Source organism: Helicoverpa armigera, chromosome 23, assembly GCF_030705265.1.
Source record: "Helicoverpa armigera isolate CAAS_96S chromosome 23, ASM3070526v1, whole genome shotgun sequence".
NCBI lineage: Eukaryota > Metazoa > Arthropoda > Insecta > Lepidoptera > Noctuidae > Helicoverpa > Helicoverpa armigera.
This window is the reverse complement of record NC_087142.1, coordinates 8,041,506-8,047,505: the sequence shown is the minus strand read 5'-3', so window position 1 is coordinate 8,047,505 and position 6,000 is coordinate 8,041,506.

Genomic DNA, 6,000 nt, shown 5'->3' with positions numbered 1-6,000 from the left:
AACGTATAAATTGAAATAAATAATTGATATCGCAATAAACAAAATAAGTAGGTAGTTTTATTTCGAAAAAGAAAACAAGCGCTAGTATATACCAGTCTTCTTTTCAAATAACATCATTAATTTGACGTGCCAAAAATAAATTTAACTCAGCCTTTTACCTATGATAGAAAGGAAATTAGTAGAAATAAAAGTCGTGGTGGCCTAGTGGGTAAAGGACCAACCTCAAGTATGAGGCCGCGGGTTCGATCCCAGGTCAGGCAAGTACCAATGCAACTTTTCTAAGTTTGTATGTACTTTCTAAGTATATCTTAGACACCATTGACTGTGTTTCGGATGGCACGTTAAACTGTAGGTCCCGGCTGTCAGTGAACATCCTTGGCAGTCGTTACGGGTAGTCAGAAGCCAGTAAGTCTGACACCAGTCTAACCAAGGGGTATTGGGTTGCCCGGGTGACTGGGTTGAGGGGGTCAGATAGGGCAGTCGCTCCTTGTAAAGCACTGGTACTCAGCTACATCCGGTTAGACTGGAAGCCGACCCCAACGTAGTTTGGGAAAAAGGCTCGGAGGAAGAAGAGAAAGGAAATTAGTGTACCCATTCATTTTAAGTGAATACAGGCAGTGAAGATCATATAAATCCTATGTTAGGTGTACACAAATATTAACATAAGTCTTGTTATGTAAAACAAGCTATATTTGACCCCATTTTCAAAACTATCTAAGCTTAGTAAGTAACGTTGAAGCTTGCTCATAAACTATCAACTAGTCGGAGTAACTTATTCTGTCTTGTCTGTTTGTTCATAAGTCTGTAGCGGTCATCCTGTGTACTGTCTATAGAATTGTTAGTACTGTCTATCTGTTTGTAAAGTCATTTTTAGAATAGAATAGATATGTCTGAAAAAGTCATCAAATCATCTAAAAAGTTAGTTTTAGTTTTACCTTCTCTCAATTTATAAATTACAGGTTTTATTGCAAAAAAGTTAAATGGGTGCTTGAGTTTCTAAGAATTTGAAATCCACTATAGATGTGTTTCGAAAATATTTCCATTTAAGTTTTTAAGTTTCTAACTTTCTCTAAGAGAATGTAGATTTTCATAGATTGCCAGATAGATTTCATAGATTTCATAGAGTGTCTAAGAAAAGGCTTATCTTTCTTATAATCTTTAAGTTTAGAGAATGTAGCATCATAAGTAAAACGCTCAACACTGTCTGTATGTTTGTTGAACATTTTTGTTTATTTTTTTCATATTACAGCTTAAACCACAAATGTAAAAGTGGTTTATTTGTTTATTTAACATTAATTTAATGGTATTTGAACCTGCCAATTACGTTTTTAAAAGTAACGAAAGAGATACAAATCCTGCAAAAAAGGTTGATATATACTTTGAGAGTCACAAATATAAGCTTTTATTTTTTTAAGAAGCCGCTAATATTTAAAAATTTTCTTGAAACATTTTTTTCTGATACATAACTTTTTCATTTCAGGCGTAAAAAAAATAACATCCCAAAGAAGGAGGTCAGATATACTAACTGTTATCAACCGATTACTTCATACAAGGAGCGTTTACAATCAATTACAATAAAAGCGCATCCAACGCGTAAGTGCAGCCAAACCCGCGGGACGAGGTTACTAATAGTTTAAACGGTGATTTGTGGGACACGGTGGAAACAGAAGGTCTAGTGTGTTCTGCCGGCATTGTTCGAGAAAGTTACCACTCTGGAACACGAAGGGTTCAAAAGGAAGAAAGGTGAGTTTAAGACTGCAGAAGTTTCAGTAAGTTTTCTCCAAAACAATATTATTTTCGCGTTTAATCAAAATGACGTAGCAGTAAATAGAAAACTGCTCCTGGACGTTTAGAGCTTGTGTCTGAGAGCAAACAATTTATTTTCGCACCATCTGATCTTTGAATATGCTTATCATAAATGGATTACTTGGTCGGGTTTTTTATGGCAAGAATATGCAAGCAAATGGCTTGTTAAAAGAACATAAAAATATGTTGTATGCATTTTCACATCTCCAAACATCATCATCAGCCTATCGCAGTCCACTGCTGGACATAGGCATCTCCAAACATACAAAACACCAAACATAGGAGTAAATTAATATCTCTCCTACTCTATGTTGACTAGCAGTCGTGTGACTCTTATTCTATAGCAGCTGCGCACGAGTTGATCTAATGCGTAACGCTTGATTTAGAGAGTGAATTTACTCTACAAATAGTGATGTGGTTTGTTGCTCTATTAGATAAGATGTTGGCGGTGATGCCAAAATGGTTTAGTATTGGGAAAGTTGTATTTTAATTGTTTGTTTAACTTTTACGATAAATGATGGCCTACTATATTAAAAAGACAAAGTTCCTCCGTTTTGGGAGGTCGGTTAAAAAAATATGAATCCCAATAACTTCTGACTGTTCCTTCGCAGCGAAGGATAATTTTTTACCATTCGATAAGAATAGTAATACCTAATTAATTTTGTTGGCCTTTATAGGTGGCGTTGTAGGTGGTAGCTATTTTTCTTTTCAAATAGTACTTACGTGGATATAACAATTACAAAGTTATACCTAGGTTCTATTAAAACGTCTTTGCCTACTTTATATAAATACAAATATGTCTATAATAAAATAAATACATTATAAGCCACAGTTTAACAGTCACAGTTTAAATTATACTCATCCAAAATACTGTAGTAAAATACGTACCGTCTTATAGGACTTCTATATTTTTCTCTACAGTGACTCAGTGGGCGGGAAACCTTATGGATTTATGTTAGTGACCTCCAGCACCATTCAATTACATGGTCAAGCACTTTATTATCAGCGTGACGTTTACAAGAGTGTTTACAAACTCTGAGAACGGTTCCATGTAAACGGGATGAGAGATGATAAATCGAACGTTTGCCCTCAAAGGATTTATATGGTTGATGCGAAAGAAGATGGGATGCAGTGAGATTAAGAAACATGGGTTATTTTATTAATTAGCATAAAATATTGGACTGACATATATATGTTTGTTTAGATTATTGACAGTTCACTATGTTTTTTTTACAGTGCTCGTACATTTTTACACTGACGGAAAAGTTGCAAAAACATAAATGATAGATATGGACACACGTTTATTTCTAAGATTTTCTAATTTAATTTACGATGTGGCTTTTATAGGCTATCGGGTTTCATGAAAACCTTATTGCTTTTACCCTAATCAAATTGCATGCAAATTCTTTGAAATGAACGCTCTAATAACCAATTTTATTCAGCATCTATTTAAAGCCTTTAAAGCTACAAGAAATGTGGGGTGGTCTCTCTTTCAAAGCGTGTCTAAACCCAAAATTGGGCCAACTTCGGCAATTCCTTATTACAATCCTTTTGTAAGAGGTCGAAAATAATCGGAAGTGTTAATGCCATGGAGAACAAAATGAAAAGCGGAGATGGCATATCGCAAAATCTCCTAAGAAAGTAGCGTGGCAAAACGCGGATATTTTGGGGGACGAGGAAAGTTGCTAACTCCTTACATGCCTTCTACGGAACTCATTTATTATTTACAAAATCTCATCAAATCAAGAACAATTTTTGGCAGATTGGTTTTGATTTGCCAAGGAACCCATATGTCTCGTAAGTTCTAGTAACTGATCACGCCTACCATACGTTGCTTGACCTACAAGAAGGCGCCTGACCTACTTTCCTTATGGCATCTCCGCTATATTTCCTTCCTCCGTGATCCATACCAACTATAAATCGATTCGTAATCGGTATGAATGAAAGCTATTAAAAGAACGGGGAACTGAATGAAGGAGTGAATGAATGGGGAAATGCATACACTTTCATATTTGCTTGTTCTATATTTGAAAGTAGTGAGGTAGTGATGTAACTGCTAAGTGCAGGACTAAATAATGGGCTGAAAATATCGATGTTTATGCGAGACTAATTAAAGAAATATTTTTCTTGTAGAATTAATGTGCTCACAGACTATATTCGGCGATATCGTAAGACAAGGATTTGTAAAAAACAACTGAAGATCGATCTTAATGGTAGGGACTACATAGAAGTCTAATGAAACTATGAGAACTCTCCCTTCAAGATGATCTTTTAAATACCTACCTACTTAAAAAGAGATAACTATTTAACATAAAGCGTAGTTTTCCTAACAAAAGCAAACCTATATTAATTAAACTAAAACAAAGCTAATCTCTCATACTTTTTTCTCTCAATCACTACTCGAACTACACACTCCTATACAGTAACTATTGACATATTGCTTGCGCGCGCGTAGGTAGCACGCCATCGATCGTACGCGCACGCGACAGTCGCGTGCCACTGTATATACCTCTATGTAAGTAACCAATAAGAGCAAAGCATAAACTGCACTACATTACAGTTTCAACCATTTCCAGCGAACCATTGTTGTGGGTTAATAATGAAAACATTGAGGTTTAACCACGTGCTGAAATTAACGTAAATGTTGTAATGATGGCTTTAGTTTCAGTTGTATATTGTACGTTGTATGTATGTGTCAATGGTCACCGTAAGGCACATAGTACTTTTTCTGATTAAATACTGTTTAAATAATTATTTAAGGGCTGAATTCAGAAATTAAATTACTTATAGTCGGTTCTCGGTGAAACTCAATTTATGTGTTCGCGTTTCAGTAATTTGGAAATGTCAGTCACAAATTCAAAATCATATATTTTTTGCGAATATGGGAACATCTTTCTGTATTCTTTCAGATGTTTTCGAAAGGTTTAATCAACCCTTAATGATAGTAAATACTTTTTTTTTAATATTTTGTGTTAGGAATTAAACTTCACTAATATTCTGTGAAAAAAAAGGTAGGTACTAAAATTCTTAGATTATATTTACATTCTAGTAGTAGTGTAACTACAGAAAAAAGACAAGACACAAACCCAAATTCTTTCATAAAAAGTCCCACATCCGTTTCCCAAACCGAAGTCGAAGTTTAAACTAATTCAGTCTATCAATCAATCAATCAGTAGTGAATCAATCGCCAAGGGAGGGGCGCGACCCGAATTTGTTCTTAAATATACGAGTATCCGTTTCCGGGGATATCGTGGCACGCGCCGCTTTGAGGGAATTCCAAGGATGTTTGTTTTTTTGGGTGCAAATGATAGTTTTGGAAAGATAGGTCAAGATTTTAGGGGACAGGGATAAGTTAGTTTTAAATAGTTTTTTGTACAGAAGTATTTAGTTAAGGTAAATAAGAGCTTATATCCAGAAAGTGGGTATAAGTAGTAAAGAAGTCTATGTATTATAAAAGTATCATACGAATGAATAAACATAAAACTTTAGATTTTTTATTATTAGAAAATCGTGAAATCAATCAAAATTTTTCGTTGATACCGCACAACCTGATCGTTTGTTACGTGTGTAGTTCCATCCATCTTCATACTGACTTATGAGCCTTCAGCCCAAACCAACTATCGGCCGAGTAAAATGTATTCAATTTTCAGTTTTCAGTCTATAATACAGACGAATATAAAGACTCTATATGCTTGTGATTCATAAATCTATTCACACAAGGGACTTATTATCTAATATAATTATGCAACAGTTTCTGCTAAAGCATACCTAATTACTGCCCAGCCGGATGGGCATCAGACATATTAGCGAAAGCACTTACAAAATCACTATATAGAACAAAAACCATTCATTTAATGCAACTAGGAAGTGTTACAGACATACAATACTTGGAACACATTATTGTGTTCCTAGAAAATAAAGTAATGGAGGAAATTCGTTTCCTTGTGAAACTACGATTCTTACTATTTACATATGGACAGGGAGTGTGGTGTAAATGGAGTAACCAAAGCACGTCGTAATGGTTCAAGAAGCTTTGGGTTGCTTGGTTGTTGGGAAGCCTTAGCTTGTATGTATCTAACTGTCGTCCTCCAATCCTTATCCCATGGGATCGGCGCAGCATGTTTTCTTCTTTTACACTTAAAAGCAGTTGTCAATTTTGTTAGATTAGGTAACAGTGCCGCACGGCAGTTATAG